Consider the following 17,383-nt stretch of genomic DNA (forward strand, 5'->3'; position numbering starts at 1 on the left):
AAATTTGGTTTCAAATAATTTTACAGGAGGAATTGATGATAAGCAGAAAAGCAGGGAAAAGATCAATAATTATTGCTATGAAAATGAAGGACAAACTAAAAAATCAGAAGAGAAATGACCTTTTCAGCCCCTACTTTTACCATTTCTACATTAAAGTGGGACCTCCAGAGTATTAATATTTGTGTGTTTCTTCCCCTACCTCACTGTGCACTGGATATGAGTGAAATGTAGGGATATATACCCCGTTTTTAAGTGGATGACATGCAAATTTAGCTTGATCTGAACGTTGTTTAGCATATTCTACATCAGCTTTTTCTTAAAGAATACACCTCTAGCTATTTTACTCTGTTGGAGCATTTCTTATTTGATGAAATGTGTTCAATTGGAAAAGAGAAATCACAGTGCTTTTGAAACAGGAACATACACAACCCTTAAGAGAGTTATGTTAGACCTTTATCAATAGTTTAATGAGAAATATAATTAGTTAATTAAGCCTATTTTTCCAGCCTATGTACACAGAGTTATATTCATGTTGAGTCAGTAATTTGCTTACATATTCTCACTTTCCACATATACAGAACTGAAGAAGCTTTTGCTCAGTCCAAATACTTGATATCAAGCTTTTTTACATAGGTCGACTTTTTGTATTTTAGACCAATTTTCATTACCAGCAGAATGATCACATGAAAAAAAGAGTGGCTTCCCTGATAAAAAGTGCAGTATGAGCATGCATTTATGGGAAAACTAAGCCTCAGAAGCTATAAAACTAAACAGAAGGCTGGGAAAAGATGCAAAGAGATGGAAAAGTGTTTAGAATAATGCAAATTATAGCATTGAATAGCTGCTCTTTTACACATACTCCTAGTACTTTCTCTGCTGTGAGTAACAGCTGCAAATATCACTGAAACTGAATTTTGCATGAGAGTAGTTACAGAAGACTTTCATTAACTTTGGAGTCAGCGAGACTCAGCTGCTTAAATTGTCACTGTGAGCAAGTTCAAGAGGAAATGATCACTCAGCTCATGTAGCTGCCTGGGGATTTTTTCCATTGCCCAGATCCTTGTTAATATTTTTGTTGGCAAAGTTAGATCAGCTCCTCAGTCCTCACCCCAGATGCCAGTTTGGCAGACCACAGTGTTTAATTCCTTGGAGAATTAAAATTGTTTTACCTCAAATCAGGAAAAATATCTCAGCAGTGGTGGTTCTTGATTTTTATTTATTTTTTAAAATTGGGATAATATCTTTTGAAGGCTCAGTCATGCCAAATTTAAACACTTAATACATCATGTAAAGAAGTTTTTTCAAATACAGAATGAAGACCAGAGAAACAAAAAAATCCTTTTCTTAGTATTTGGTACTAATGTCTATGCATACTAATGTGTATGTGACAGACAGGCAGACGTTACAAGCTTATGTCTATGTTATTAAATGGATGAGAGAACAGAGAAGTAATAACTAGAAAGGAGGGTGACAAAGATGTCCCTGTAGTTAGCAGTATAAGAAGGCCAACTCTCTATTTTCCTAATGATTCCCACTGTTTGAGAATGCCACTGGAAAATGCAAGTTTTAAAAAGTAAAATTCCATCCTTTTTGTGTCTTTACATTTATTTTTTTACATTTTTTGTTTGGCTTAGCCACTATCTTCACCACTTACATCAACTGTGAATCCTTCTGAAAGGTAGCTGTGGGAATCTGTGAGAGTTCAATGCATATGTGATGGAAACAACCACAAGGCAGGAAAGAAAATCATGTTCTGCTGGTCTTAGTGCAGGACTCTACTTGTTGCCACCTTTCTGCTTTTCTGTTACAATGGTCCTGCTTCCATCATATGTAAGAGTTCTGCTCCTCCTCTTACTGCTTTCCCCAACTGAAGAATTAAATACAACATGGTTTTTCTTCAATTAATTCTCCATTTATCTGTTCATGGACTTGGTGTACATTTCAGCAACCTTCCTGCTGGCTGGGTGTTCTTATGGTGGGACTGGAGTGTCCCTAACATATTCTGAGAGTCTGATGGCTGAAGCTATTTCTGTGGTTTCATCTCACTTGGGAAATGTTTTCACTGATTATTGCACCTCTGATTCAGAGAAGCCCTGGATTTAAATACTAGCTTCCACATGGATGTAGGTCTTTACTGATTTCCTCAAATTGATTTCCTCTTACCCTCCAAACAAATGGCTAGGGTGCAGAATAGTGTGTTTTAAAATTAAGTGACTTAATAACTAGTTTTTGCTTATGATTTGAAAATACCACAAAGGCTGTGACTCAGCAACTGAAATAAATTTTGGATATTTGACACTTAAATAATATAATAATAAAATTGTGGTTTGCTGTTCAAAATTCATTAGCAGAGCATGACTACCAAGAGAAAAAAATGGATGAATTTTTGAGCAGTCACTGTCACATAGCTTTTCTTTACTGACCCACTTGGAAGTTGCCTTGACACTTTTCAAAAGACTGAACATTCATTCTTTATGTTACATTTGAAACAGAGATGGTGCAAGCATAAAGTCTTTGGTAGAGGCCTTATGTTGTGATAAGTGTTGTGAAGTTGTTGTTATGGTAACAGCACAGTTTACATTATCAATTTTTTAAATCAGGTATGAAGCCTGTGAAGGACTGAATACAAATGTATATTGTGAGAGCTTAATCTCAAGCTAAGTGAAGACTTCCTGTTCCATAAACTTGCTTATACATAAAAGATGTTCGAGGGGGATTGGAATCGAATCGCAGTGTCACAAATTTCTGAAAGTAGAAAGAGATCCTACTTATTATCTAAGTAGTTTATTTTATTACCAATTCAAATTCTACTTATTAATGTTAAAAAATGAACTGAGATAAATTTGTTTCAATTATCTGTCCTAGAAATGCCTGTGTGCTCAAATATCAATTATGTCACTATGGTCTTTCTACTTTCAGATTCATTAGAGGAATGGCACCTTTTTTTTTTCCTGATTTTCATGGAAAGAAATTCTATATTGAATTACAATGAAAATATGTCACTGAAACATTCAGATAAATATGCAAGAGAGCTTTTAAATCTGTTCTTCAAAAAACTTGTCTCAGAATGAAGTATGTCACAGGTAAGAATCAGAGTTATTTAACAATTGTTTGGATTAATTTTTTCAGTTGAGAGCCTTAGACATATTGAGTGGAAATGATTGCATTATTTACTCCTCAGCAGAACTAGCTGTTCAGTAACTAGTATATAACTCTGATTTAGTGAATGGGATTTAGAAAACCCACTTCATTATCGTGATCAATATCAGCAAGCTCATCACCAGCATGGATTCTTTTGTAAGCTCTGGTCACTAAACTTGAATTATGTGCTAGTTCTAGGGCAGTTTGTCATCCCCAAGGAAAAGAACCCTTGACCTGCCCCTGCTCTTGGCTCTTGTGAAATACAGAGTAAACAACAGTCCTGCCTTGCTCTCATCCAGACATCTCCCCGGTGTCATGACACTGCAACCTCAACAGCTGGTAGAAAGTTGAAGGGTAGCAAAACCTGGTAAAATATTTCAAAACACTTGTTTTTATTTAAAATCTCATTATATACGGTTTAATATAAATAATGAGTGAACAGCCATCAGCTTCAGAATCAAGATCTAAGCACATAATTTCAGAATATATATGGCTGTTTATGTAATGTGTGAGTTTCCTACTATAAAGTCAGGATTAATGTTCTCTTCTATCTGCACCTCCTTCAATTTGTGATGTTTTGCTATCTTCCACAGGCATATACTTGAAGTGTCTTAGTGCCTTTGGTTAGGGGGTGTAAGACAAAGGAGATGTAATCCTACTTAGTCCTTATTTTTACTTCTTGATTTCTTTCTTTGTCTTAGTGGCTTTAGCAGCTTTAGCTGAATAGATGGAAGGCTTGTTATGTAAAGTTGTTTACTCAACATTGCTTTGGAAAGAATATCACTGTGATATATATATATAAACTCATGTTACAATTGCCTTAATAGATGTTGATAATGAAATCCAGTCATAACCTATGAGAATGCGTAACCATTAATTAGATTAATCTTCTTTAAATTCCAAGACAAGCACTTGGAAAGACAAATGCATGAAAGAGGAGAGAAAAATAAAAGGAAAGTAAGTGACAGGATAGGAAGAAAAAAACCTTCAGAGAAAAAGCTGCCTGTGGCCATGAGATAAGGTTCTTGAAAGGTCTCTGATGGCTGTTGCAGAAGAAAGAGACATTAAGCTCAGAGAGTTTTGGAAACATCTGGTTGGGGAATAAATGTTTTCTTAGAACTCATCGTCTACAATGTAAGAGAAGTTGGCATGCTTTGGATGATATACAAATAATTCAATATTGCACAAATGGGTTGAAAAATAAGAGATACCTCTAAGGGGTGAATCGTGGTACCTATTGTTAAAAACACAACAGGGAGTCTTACTTTACATTAGAGAACATGACTTATCCACCCTGTTTTCAATGATTTTGAATTCCTTAAGATTTTATTCTAGTCTAACTTAGCTGTTGTGATGGCTGGATGCAATAATATATTGTGGAATTTTTCACCTTTCTTTCCATTGCACTGTGGTGTTTCAATAATGTGCTGTCAGATCTTTTAACAAGGGTCTGACACAAAAACTCTTTGAACTACAGGTAACAGTAGGCGGTTGGAGATGAAGAGAGAAAGATTGTGAAAATGGACTGTTTAAATAAAAATATCTTTCCTTTAGCTGTAATCAAGGGTGAAAGAACTGCACAGTTGTTTAGGTTTATGTTTTGTTCTTTTCCTTTAAAATAAGGTGGGTAACAGTACTGACAGCGTATGGCTTGATAGTGGCTGAAAGGTGAGAAACCTCTCCTAAGGTTTTCTTCCCAGTACTTGAAAATACCTGCCATTTGGTGCAATCTTACTCATTTTAAAGAAAAAAAAAAAACAGTGAAGCTTGGAAAAAAAGAAGCAATGTCTGGCAAGCACAATTTAGCAGGGACATTATTTCTAATTTGAAGTGGAATTTGAACAAAGAGCTTCTGAAGTTCTATGTTGCCTTCCAGCCCCTCACCAAATGAGCATGTCTGCTAATTTAGCTGTCCCTTCCTGCATCTACAGCAATTTGGAAAGATATTTCTCTTTTCCCTTCAGCTGGTCTAATTGAGGGCAATGGAATACTTTTCTCTTCTTATGAAAAACACTTTAACAAATGCCTTCTACTTTGCACATTTTTAAGGCTTTTCAGTTTTAATTCTCTTCTCACTAGTTGGTGTCATTTTAATTGCTTCAACATATTCTTAACTTGATCTGAGGTCTTTTAACAAGGAAAAACTCTTAGATATATTAGATACCTCTGCCACAGAAAAGCATATGCGATTCAGATATTTTACTAGGCTTGATAGGCATATGTATGAAAGATATTTTGAAGAAAAGAATCAGATCTTCTTATTTAGTGTTAATAATGCAAAGAGAACTCCAACACTCATAATTCTTGAAGGATTATATAAAGAAAGAAAAACATGACAAATGTATTAACTTCTAGGAGACGTTTCTAACCATAGCCAGGCACCATTTAGCATTGAAGTTACACACATTCCTTGTTGAGTCAGGAAAGAACTTGTGTCAGCTTGCTCCTTTAAAAACACTGACAATCCTTTGCTAATTTTCAGGAGGACTGGGAAATAAAATGTCATAGAGGTATCCACAATGCAGCTGGGAGAAGAAGGACAGATCATTCAGCTGACTGCAGTCAGATGTCAGAGATGTAACTGACTTTGGGCTGTTTTCAAACGAGTTCCAGCAGAAGACTTTTGGGTCTGCAGATTATGTGTGTTAATGACCACTGACACTGAATTTAAATCCCAGTTTGACAGTATATCTGATAAATGAGAAGAGCTAGGTTTAAAATGGTTTAAAAAATATTAGAAAACAATCAAGGGAAAGATGCTGAAAACTGGAACGTGTCTGGAAACCTACTTCTTTCTAGATTTAATGATCTGTCTTAGCTATCTAGAGACCCAGGGTCTCTCTGGCTGGTTTTGGCATTATTAACTGTTAATTTTGTAACAGTTAATAGTTTATGCAATATAAACCATAAAGAATTTAAACATGCTTTCCATGATTAATTTGAGCATATTATGCTGCGGAACACAGGCTCCCCAGGAAAGTGGTTACAGCACCAAGCCTGACAGAGTTCAAGAAACATTTGGAGAATGCTCTCAGGCACATGGTGTGGCAGCTTGATGGAGTAGTGAGTGCTTTCATAACATTACGTCAAGGCAGTGTTTCAGGCTTAGGGGATACAAGAGAGTAGTGGCTGCTGCAAGGATGTTGGAGGACTCTGAGGGCTTGAGGAACACAGCCTGGACTGGACAATTTTAATGGGAGCTTTGTGAAGACATTGTCTTCAAGGAATTACCAGAATCTTGAGCAGACAACATCTGTTCCACTGGGCTTCATGCTCAGGGCTTGAGAAGCCCATGTGTTATTAATGCAGCCTGCAATGTATCTGTGCTCATTAGCTGGAATGAGCAAAAGAAGTCTCTGTGGACAGGATTTGCTCTGGGCAGTGAGCTGTGAGAAAATCCACCATCCCAGGCTACATGAATTGAGGGTGCCCTGTGACTGAGGTCATGTAAAATTTGCTTGTTGTCCATATGCCTTTTCTCATCCTGTCTCATAGAAGCAGTGATCTTATTAAGCTGTTGGTTGTTAGGCCTTATTGAGATACAGAAAGAGTCCTGCACTCTCTCTCAATTCACCCCTCCCAGAGCAGAACAAATTCGCAATATGGAACAATCCTGGGATGAACTGTCTCAAAGGCAGCTAAAACTGCATGAGTGTAGATAATCAGGGAGATGTGAGATCAAAGGGCAATAGATGATTTTAGTAGTAACTTTTCTCTGCTACAGAAATCTATTTAACAGCATAAAGCCTCCTTGTTTTCCTTTCACTGCCTCTAGAAATTTTCCTATCCTATGGGAAGATATTTTATAGACAAAATTTAAAGGAATAAAAACACAAAGCAATTCACTTCAATTTACCTCATGTTTAGATCTGAGAGAGTCATATAACCTTTATATACAATTCAGATTTGCACCAGCCAGGGTTAAGTTTGATGTCTTTCTAAATGCATTGTTTCTGACACATAAATACTGACTCCTGCACAAGCGAAAAGTCTCCAAAGATTTACAGCATGGATATAATGAAAAATAAAAATAATGATTTTCACTTCTGCAAACTTGCTGTTCAGTTCCGATTTTATGTGTCTTAAAAGGATTCTTCAAAAAACCAATCTATTTGTCCACATGATAAAATTGCTCAATTGCACGGCTGAGACCAGGACTTAAGCATGAATTACAGACAGAAGCTAAGTCTTGACAGCATTGCTTATTTGAGTGCAGATGCTTTAAAACCCAGTTAAAGTATGTTTGAAATACAGTCATTTCCCTGGCTTGTTATTACAGATTCCAAAAGAGATGGTTGAAGTATTTTAACATTTGAAGTGTAAAATGAGAGTCTACTGATCATCACTAAATGTGAGCTAAGGAGAATTAGTTTACCTTGAGGGCTTGTCTGTAACATGAGTGTTGTATCTCTACAACTAATATGACAACTTTCTTTATCCACCCAGAAGAGGCAGAGCAGGTTATTTTCCTGTTCAGAATTACACTGTTATTCAGAATTGCACAGGTAGAGAATGTAGTTAGTTAGATGGACAGTTATGAAAAATCTCAATTACTGCACTATGTCTGGCATCTTGCCTCGCAGTTGCTGTTAATAGTATCTCTTTGGAATATTATATATATAAATGTGATAAGGAAATTATAATTAACTTTAAAAAATATGATTTAAGAGAAATTTCTGACATTTTTCACTAAGCTGCTCCACTTCATGAATTTCTGATACACCAATACCTTTGGTGAACAGTAGCTACCATAAAATTAGCTGGTGTTTTGTTTGCACAACAAACGGGGCTTCACTTTTGATTCAGCACATGGTTGCATTGCAGGAAATGAAACAGGATTTTCAAAAAACCCAATGATTTTTAATATTTATCAGAGATAAACTTTTTCCTCTCCTCTTTACCCCACCAAGGGACATGTACTGAATTATGCATTCATAAACTTTTTGGATGTACAACATTTTGCTGCTACATCTTGTATCAGAGAAAGTTAGCATCTAACATAAAGTGGTCACTAAACCAGCCATCAGAAAGTGTTGTCATGATTACACCAGATCTCAACATGCCAACCAACATTAAGGGCTATCGTAACAAGCGGAAGAGGGGAGTAGTGCATTTGAGGGTGAAGGAAAGTAATTTCCAGGAATTTAGAACTTGACAATTACTTTTGTAATTTCATTTTAAGACATTAACAATCCTTGATAATTAGGGTCAAAATTATCCAACCTGAATTTTCTTCTGGATCCTCAGATGAATAAAGTAGTGAAATAAATTGGAATTGGTAAGACAAATATGGTCAAAGCTTGAGTGAAGCAAGAAGGCATAATTCACTTTACCAAAGCTTACCATCGCATTAGGAATTTTTGTCAACAGTGATCAGAAAGAATAGAAATGGATCTTTAAAAACTTGTAGAAGGAAGGCAGGACTGATAATAGATTTATTTACTCTTCTTGCATCACTGTTTTAGTATGAGCAGTTCCTGAAAAAGCCACAGTCTGGATTGTATTTAGCTAAATTAATTGACAAATGCTGTCCCTGGTGTGAAGAGTATTAAGACCACAGCTTCAATCCAGTAAATTCAACAAAATGGAGAGAAGGATGCCTGAAACTATTACAGCAATGTTATAGATTCCAACACATCCTGAGAGCTCTGAATCATATAGAAATATGATGTTTTATTACAAATAAACAATATCTGCTACCCCAGCTACTGTTAACTTTAGCCTGCACTAAGTGGGTTTTACCACCTGTCATATCTTTCCAACTGCTATGATTTTATAATTCCTACTATTCCTTTCTCTGCTCCCCTGTGAGGATGGGCTGAGAAAATTGAGGTTTTCAGCCTGGAGAGGGGAAGGCCCTAGGACAGATTTTAGAACAGCCTTTCAGTACCTAAGTGGGGTCTGCAAGAGAGCTGGAGAGGGACTTTTCACAGGGGCATGTAGGGATAGGACATAGAGTCAAACTGACAAGTGTAGGTTTCAATTGGATATTAGGAATAAGTTCTTTACTGTGAGGGCAGTGAGGCACGGAAACAGGTTTCCCAGAGAAGCTGTAGATGTCCCATTCCTGGAAATGTTCAATGCAAATTTGGATGGGTCTTTGAGCCACCTGGTCTAGTGGAAGGTGTCCCTGCCCATGGTGTGAAGGTTGGAGCAAGATCATCTTTGCGATTATTTCCAACCCAAATCATTCCATGACACTTTGTGTGTACAGAAAGGAGAATTTGGGTCTGACCAACTCCTCAGGATATTCTTTCCCTATTTTCCTTCTAGGGCTTTGCAAATGTAACAGTCCTCATCCTTGCCTTTCCATTTTCCCCTTTACTCCACATTGTGCCTTTTCCTCAGTTTCACATATATTTTCCAGCAAAAGAATCTGCTTTTCATTTTTTTAATCAAAAATCCAGAATTACTAATTAATCCAAAAATTAAACAGAATTTGTTTAATGTGTTTATTGTGTAAACTCAAGATATAGACAGCTAGAACTGCATACCTTTGAAACTTGCTGCATCCTTATATTCTCCAAATACAAATTTTCACTGCACTTTTGTCTCTTTAATGGGGCCAAACTAACCAAAATCCTATTATTTCAGTGGGTAAAATTTACCTTTTCTCATTCTAGTTTGAGTTTGTGTGGGCAAAATTTACTTGACCCCGTCAAAGGTGTTTACATGTCAAATGTAGCTCAGTAGCCTCTTAGACCAGAAAAGGCAAATGCTGTAGCTGTGTCAAACCCTTTAGTTAGTTTTGGATTTTTGACTCCTCTATAACTTAGCAAATTACCCCTTCATGCATTCAAACTTCATCCAAAAGCCAGTGCATGAGCTTCTCTCCCCACTCTCTCAGTCTTTGTCTGAAGCAAAATTATGCAACACCCGTGTGACTAATCTGTTGTGAATAAAGCCCAGACTTATAATTTCTGCCTCTTCTCCAAAAGTGGACTTTTGAGGATACTCCTTGAATGCTTTATGCCAAACATGACTGTTTGGATATTCATGCAATTAAAACAGGGGCCTCCAGTGCTTTTGGCAGCTTTGTTTATAAGTCCAGCTGCATTTGGCTTGCTATTAATGTGCAACCTCATTTTGCCTTCGACTTCTTTTCCTCTGTCTTTTAAAACCAATAAAATGACTGACTGAAACAATTTAAATGATCTATGCATTTGTCAGTAATGATACCTATTTCTCCAATTAATTTGCTTCTAAATCTTATATTGATTACTGTAATTTGATCACTGACCTTAAACCCTGATCTGTTTTCTCTCTGAAGGTCAACGTGTTAATTCACTGCCACTGGTAAATAGAGAAAGGTAGCTATGCTTGATGGTGTGAGATTATCATGTAATGGCAATAGAAATGAATTTTTAAATGCTCTGGTACATTCCAGCAAATAGGTCAGTATAACAAAGGGGAACAAAGAAGCTGCTGTTAATGTGAGAGTTGTGAAGACCTCATATAAGGAATCTGACTTGTTTTAGGGAGAATTTTTTTGCTGGTAGATTTTTTTTTTTTGTGTGTGTGTCTCTTGCATACTTAACATGTGTTCTATTCCACGGCATTAACATTAACATGACTATTTTATAATGGGTGTTTTCTGTAAGTTTGTTTCACTGAAATAGAGAACCCCAGGCATGCCCAGCTCTGCCTCTGGGGAGCAGCTGTGAATTGCCCTTGCACAGGTACTGTGGGGTCCCATTTCCTGGGAATGTACAGTCTAGCTCTCCCACACATGCGATGGTCAGTGATGCTTCCCTGGACCAGACCCGTGGCATGCTTGCAGGGAATCTGGAGTTTCTGGAAATTGATGGACTTCCTAGGATTGTGCAGGAGGTTTGCTTATGGGTGGAGACTAGGCTTGATGGCTGGTTTTAGTGGAAACTTACGACAAACAAAATCCTCATGGAACACAATGGTAGAAAGTGAATGGGACATGAATCCATCCCGGAACAGTGCTGGCAGCCTTACAGTATTGGATTTGGCTGCCTGCTGCTCTAGGATAAGCTCTTGGGATGAGTTTCATATGGTTCTGCCCAAATTCTCAACCTAAATTAAAACTCCTGAATCAGTTTTTCCTAAACTTTCCCAGTTTTTTGATCCCTCTTCTTTTGACTGGTTATGGAGCATACTTGGAGATCTGATTTCCAGTGACACCCTGATTCTCAGCGTGTTACTTAGTGTTGTATTTCACCATGCACACTCTCAGAAAACCATGGCATTCAGAGTGATACTCAGCTTTCCACTCCAGCTGTAGTCTATCCTATACACACACACATGAAACCTAGAGCAGGGACAGCAGTAAAAGTTGTACCTATTTAGCACTGAAAGTGGTCACTGACAATTAATAACAGCTTTAAAATATTGGAATGGATGTCTTCCCCTTACAACCTTGCAAAAATGTTTTGCAGCTGTTTACTCTCAGGTCATTATAATTACATTAGTAAAATGTGCCCCTAAAAATCCAAGAATAGCCTCAAGTACTGTTGCCTATATTACTTCTCTGCTGAGACCTCTGCACAATCTGCTGGATTCCCATCTTCCCAGACCAGCTCCACGTCCCTTAGTTACTCCTGCTCCCCCCTAACCATTTGGAAGTTTAAGAACAGCCTGAAAAATAAAGGCATAATTATTTGTGGACTATTCCTAATGCTTGTGAATGTGTTCCTAACAGACTAGTATGAATGTACAGATCTCCGAAAACACCTGCCTGGAGGTGAGGTGACCTGTTGCTGCCTTTTTGCTGTTTGTACTCATTCAGAGGACTTTCAGCCTTGCATGAAGGGTTCACTCTTAGCTTAGTTCTGTAAAATTTGATGACAGACATCCAATGGTGCAGTCTGGTGAATAAGAAACAGGACAAATAATACAGATAGCCACATTTCTAACATTTGTGTTGATAACTTGGACAAAGTATGTTCATTTCAGGGTTTTTTGGTCTGGAGGTAGTATGGCATAAGGCTTTTTCACAAATCACTTAGATGAAAATTGTACATGAAATTTAGCATTATCCATCTTCTCTTTATAGACAAAAATTTCCACCCTCATCTCAGCCAGCAGGAGTACTAGATAAGCACTTCTTTTCAGCTTCAGAGTGGAGTCAGCTGCTTTCCAAGAAGCCCTGGGTGCTCTTCCAAGAAGCTCTTGCAGCCTTAAGCAAATCTCTTGAGCAGTACCAGAAAGTTACTTCATCTGGGTGAACTGAGGGAGCAGGAGCCAGCAGAGGGTGAGTGGGGATGGGGGAGGAGGGGCTGGAAGACGGCATTACAGACACTTCTGTAGCATTTGCCTAGGTACATCTGCAAAGTAATTATTGTGTATAAAACACATGCAAGAAATAATATAAAAGCCACAAAAACAGAAGACATAGATCTCAAGTGTATTTGAATTTATATTGTTCTCCATTATGATGGGTAATGTTAATTTTCTTTAACTGCAGTAAAGGATTCACATTTTAAAATTTTTTTTTTATTTAAATATTTATCCGCTTTGCAATAAAACATGGATGGAGACAATTTGTTAATCTTGGCTTCTAGAATCTGCTTTTAACTAATTTGACAGTTGTTCATAACAATACTTTTCAGAATCTGAGTATGTCTTCTTTGGTTGCCATCATCAAGTCACAAAGTCATTTCAGACAGAGGACCTGGTTCCAGTTTCTTGTGCTGACTAGCTGTCATTCTGTTGGCATCAAAGATATGATACCCAGTTTATATCAACGTGAAACAAATTAGTTGCTGCCCAAAAGCTTTGAATTGTCACTGTGATCACAAAGTACATGACAAATTGACAGCTTGGGAAGTGAAAATTTGCGGTGTCCAATGAGAAAAAAAAAAAAATTATGCATTCTATAAAATATATTATTTTGTAATACCTAATATCATATGAAAAGCCAGAAATACAGATATTATCACTAATTGGTCTACCTTGAATCTCCCAGAATGTCTGTATTTGCTCACATGTCCCCTTTGTCACCCAGTGGTGTCAATAAAAAGCTGGAAGTTGACAGCCTGGGTCAGATCACCCAGTTCTGCCTCTGGCAGTTGTCAAAAGGGAATATGTCACAAGACCCTCTCAAAACAAAGTGTTTCCATCTGTCAAATCAGCTGCTGTGACTGGGCCAAAAGAAGCCTTTCCACCCTTTTGATTCCTGTGGCCTGGCATTTGCCAAGCGTTCAGACACAATTCATGGCCTCTGCTTATGGCATCTGGGAAATCTCAGCCAAAAGCAGCATCCAGAACTGTTCAGTTTTCAAGATCAGATGAATTTTGTGTGGAGTTAAATGAACGTATGGACAATTCATTTACTGTTACAAATGAAGAAGGATTAATATTTCTGACTCTTGTCAAGATGTGTCAAGGAACTAAATAGAATTTGCTTTTCCAGTAAGTTTTGATGTGTTGTGCTAGGAATATGTGAAAAATCTGTGGTCATGAAGGGTCCTTCTTGCCTTAATGTGGAAAGGAAAGATCCTCTGGAGGATCTATTTTTGCTCTCTTCCCTTTAGTTCTCGGAAATAAATAGTGACCAGTTTTCCTATCTATTTATACATCATTTTGTGTCTTAATTTTTGACCTTGGTTTCATTCCAGGAATTTACCGTATATTAATTTTAGTGAAAACCAAACAAAGACTCAATGAGGACACTTGGACCGTAATTCTTGTGTTATATTGCTGTTATGTTACCTGTGTCAGGTAGGAGGATTAGGATTAGGAAAGCAAACAAGCTTCCTACTTGTGACATGTGCCCCAGACTGGGAATGTCCATTCAAAGGAATTTAGGAATTCCATCACCATTAAAATGCATGGAGACATAGCTTAAAATGTCTTTAGTATGAGGTCCAGCCTATAGCACATTGGTGAAAAGAAATTATTGTGAGACTATTGTACTTTTATAAAATATTCAATAAATATATTTTTAATTTACTTATTTTGAAACATTACCAAAGGATTACATAGAAAAGGGAAAAAGAAGAAATTAAATATTGTAAACATTATTCATTGATTTGCTGCTTAATTTTGTTAACAATCTATTTTTTTCTTTCCAAATCATACTTTTCAACTAATTTATTTTGACATATACTGAGCATAGATTGCCAGATGTCCATTTCCACTGACAATTTTACAGTTTAGTATTATACATCAACCCCCTATGTAAACGTCCTTTAGGAAGAACTTTCCTGAATTAAAAACTAATTTCTTTATTTTGCCTATAAATCTTGTTTGATTTCATTGTATTTGTTTATTTTATTTTATTGTATGTTGCTTTCATAGGATGTGATTTCTTCATGCTTATAAATTTGTCATTTCATGACCAAAAGATTGTTTTCTTGGCTGTTTGACTTTCTGCTTGAGACCCTTTCTTGTAAGTACCCACATTTGTTTTTGTTTCATCTCTGACCAGGCACATCAAAGTTGTTTCCCTCTAATTGGTAGAACAGCTATTTGAGTTTTGTGATCAGATATTTGGATGCACTTAAGGATAAACAAAATAAATTGCTAGGGGGAATCAACAGGGAAAACAAAAGCTATTATGGAATAGAAACACAGGAAATGAGTGGCAGAAATGACATGTAAGAGTACAAGGATGAATTGTTTGTACTCATGAGTTAAAAGAATTCGAAGTATATACCTTTATTAGAGTGGATTTTGAATGAAAATTTATGTGGCTTTACAGGCAATGCGTTTTTAAATGGAAATCACTAGAGTATGAAATATGCTACATATCTACTTCTATCCTTAAATGTTTTGAACAAAACCCCAGAAAGCCTGATCATTTAAGATTACTGATACATAGGGCAACACTTATGTCAAAAGCAAAAGAAAGTTGCTCAGTGACATGCAAGAAGATAAAATCAAGACCCAAAGTATAAGACCTACTTCCTCTCAAAATAAATTTAAACTTAAATTTGCAAACTTGGAACAACATGTTCTGCACTTTCCAAGAGGAGGAGCAAGAAATACAGCTTGTGGTTGATAAAGGTGAAGTTCACATCACATTTGTATAGAACAAAAAATGAATTGTGTGTAGAAAAAAAGAAATCCCTCTGTCAGGCTGTAATTCCAGTTCATGTTGGCTATTATAATAATTTCTCTCATTATTTTTAAGCCTACAATCCTCTGCATTCAAGGTGCACTAAGGAAGACAGCAAACACCTTTAAACTTGATAGGTGAACTTCCATTTGATTGAACTTATGTTGTCTTCTGCACAAAGTTTCATGAAATAAAGAGATGTATCTAAGCACAGAAGCTGTACTTCCATCCAGACAGTCAGGAATAGTCACTGTTTTGCTTGGCTCCAAAAGGAAGAAAGTACTAATTTCTGGCTTTTGAGTTTTTCAACTTCAAACCAAACCAAACCACTGATAAGCAATAACTAGGTCTAGAAAATATGAGGAGTTGGAAACCAGGAGAAACACCACCCCCCCCCCACCCCCCCCCAAAAAAACCCAAAAGAACAAAACAAAAAGCAACCAAACAACAAAAGAAGCCCCACAACAAAACACTGAAACTAGAAGTGAGTTACAGATGACTGGCTCAACACTTCCCAGGAAGGAGAATAAACTCGAATCAAGCAGATTTTTTCCTTGCTGTTCTATGTCTTTCACATTTTCCTTCTGGACTGAATGAGATGAAGCATCTGAGATGAAGTATCAGGTCTCTAGGTGTCAGAGGCTTCCCAAAAGTGACCCAAAGTGTCTGTGAATCAATACTGTGAAAGAGGTGTGGGTTCTGCATGAATGGAAATTCCCATTCTTCACCAAGAAGTATTATCTGTCTGAGGGTGTCCAAGCACTGAGGGAGAGTGACACAGACAGTCAGTGAGATCTCCATCCTTGGAGAAGTTCAGGACTTGGTTGTGTGTGACCCCGGTCAACCAAGTCCAACAGGTCCTGCTTTGAGCAGGAGGATGGAGAAGGTGCCCTCAGGGGTCTCTTCAACTTACACACATGGATGAGTCCTCCTCTCTCTGTTTCTGTGCATGCACAAATGGCCACTACACTGTAACAAAAACACCAGCCCAGCTGCCATGGTATTCCTCTTCCCCTGGCTGTGAGATTGTGCTAATACCATGAGTGTCCACAGCATTTTGAGAGTCCTGATGGCGCACAGGACACTGCAGAATTACTCATGCCATCTGCTTTTCTATTGTTAAAGATTAAAAATAAAACTGAACATTTATTATGTTGGCAGACTGAAAACCACAAACGGGTATTTTGTATTCCCTCACTTAAGTAATTATCAAGTGTCCAAAAAATAAGTGGGAAAAGAGAAAGGACGAGAAAAAATCCTATGTTGTATCACACAAAATGATAATTTAAAAGCAATTTCCACAGAGATCATCTCATTCCCAGTTATACTAATCAAATCATGCAGTTCTCAGTCCAACTTTTCCCTTAAAAAACTAGGAATTGTTCTTCTCAGGATTCCCCTGGAAAGATATGGGAAAAAAAAAGTCAGTAATGAGAACTAAAGAATACTGTGTTCCCCTATAGATGGTGTCATTCGGAAGTGAGGAGCAGTTATGTCACTGCCATGCCAGCAAACTTCTTCACCCTTCCAGAAGACCTTGCTGTCTTGCAGCTGAAGGGGAAGAGCAGGAAGGACCAGAAGACCACCTGTATGTTTCCAGTGTATATCCCACTTGTGCTTATGCAGCACATGGTGCAGGAGGAGCAACCAGGGCAGAGCCAGCAGTGCTTTTGTTCCCACATGACAAAGGCTTCAACCCCTGCCTGTTAGCACTCGGAGAGGTTTTACCTGGCAAGTACAGGCAAAAAGGGATTTTGCTTATAATCCTGTATATTCTCAATAATATAGATGTCTTCCTGAGTTTCTGGCAGAGCTAGAAATGCTCAGGCCTTCAGCGTTTGGTGTTTCTAGATTATCTATTCTACTTGATTTCTTTTTAGTTATAAAAACAATACTTGGGTTAATAACCCATCTGTCTCTAGTTGAAAACAAGTTTATTCAAAATGAATATTTGGAATCCTGCATTGCTCTTTGCCATCCTAAAAAGGAAAGATGTTGATTCACAGGAATGAGCTAAGAACATGACGTCCTGTGGTCAAGGAAGCTTGGACTTTGCTGTGAAAATTATATGCAGTATTTCTTACTGGAATAATTCTCCTTGCCTCTTCCTGGCTTTGCATGTTATGCTGTAATGTAAAATGGTTCAGTATGGGATCTCCTTTTCTCAGATTTATGTTTGCTGCAGAAGTGCTTACTGCAGCAAGAGTGTGTGCA

The sequence above is a fragment of the Cinclus cinclus genome, chromosome 1, assembly GCF_963662255.1.
Source record: "Cinclus cinclus chromosome 1, bCinCin1.1, whole genome shotgun sequence".
In the NCBI taxonomy this organism is placed as follows: domain Eukaryota; kingdom Metazoa; phylum Chordata; class Aves; order Passeriformes; family Cinclidae; genus Cinclus; species Cinclus cinclus.